The sequence below is a fragment of the Eschrichtius robustus genome, chromosome 6, assembly GCF_028021215.1.
Source record: "Eschrichtius robustus isolate mEscRob2 chromosome 6, mEscRob2.pri, whole genome shotgun sequence".
In the NCBI taxonomy this organism is placed as follows: domain Eukaryota; kingdom Metazoa; phylum Chordata; class Mammalia; order Artiodactyla; family Eschrichtiidae; genus Eschrichtius; species Eschrichtius robustus.
Window position 1 is genome coordinate 60,528,665 of NC_090829.1, and position 1,035 is coordinate 60,529,699.

General features: G+C 51.9%; 1 pseudogene; it reads right to left on the reverse strand.

The window, feature by feature from the left end:
* Positions 1-235: 235 nt before the first annotated feature.
* Positions 236-823, reverse strand: LOC137765880 (elongation factor 1-alpha pseudogene; annotated as a pseudogene).
* Between the last annotated feature and the right edge of the window lie 212 nt (positions 824-1,035).

The window sequence follows — 1,035 nt, forward strand, 5'->3', positions numbered from 1 at the left end:
GAATGTTGGGTAATTTTTGTAGTGGAGATTGCTGAGGAAACTGCAGGGGGCATGCTTCATTTCTTGCTGGGCTTTACTGCTGACTTGGTGACCTTGCCTGCAGAGGATGACTTCTCATCCACCGCCTTGATGACTCCAATGGCCACTGTTTGTCTCACGTCCCGCACAGCAAAATGGCCTAGAGGTTGGTACTCAGAGAACATCTCCACACACATGGCCTTGCTGGGGACCATCCTTACATCTGCACAATGGCTCTGTCGCCTGACTTCAGGGCCTTGGGGTTGTCAAAGGTGACCTCCGTCCCAGGTTTCAGGAAGCTAGTCTCCACACAGCCCACAGGCACAGAGCCAGTGCTCCCAGTCATGTGCACATCTTGCAGAGGCAGCCTCAGGGTCTCGTTGACCAGTTGAGTGGGAGGGAGAATGGAGCCCAGAGCTTCCAGGAGAGTCATCCCTGTGGCATTTCCTTCCTTTCTCTTGATCTTCCAGCTCTTGAACCAGGCATGTGGATGCTGGGCTATGCTAGCCCAAAATGGGCACGAAGGCCATGGCAGCCAAGTTGTAGCCGATCTTCTTGATGTAGACTCTCACTCCCTTGATGGAAGCATGGGGTGCTGTGGGTGGGTTTGTCGGAGTCCATCTTGTTGGCAGCCATGATGAGTGGCTTCACACCCAGCATGTAGGCCAGTAGCGTATTCTCCACAGGTCTGCCTATTCTTGGAAATGCCTGCTTCAAACATGCCCGTGCTGCCGGCCACGATGAGCATGGCACAGTCACCTGGGATGGGCCAGTGATAATGTTTTTGATGAAGTCCCTGTGGCATCAATTATGGTGATGTAATATTTGGTTGCCTCAAACTTCCATAAGGAGATGTCATGGTGATGCCAAATTTCCTTTCTGCCTTCATTTTGTCTAGCACCCAGGCAAACTTGATGGAGCCCTTGCTCATCTCTGCTGCTTCCTTTTTGAACTTCTCATGGTTCTGTTGTCAGTACCCCCACACTTGTAGATGAGATGCCCAGTGGTGGTGGACTT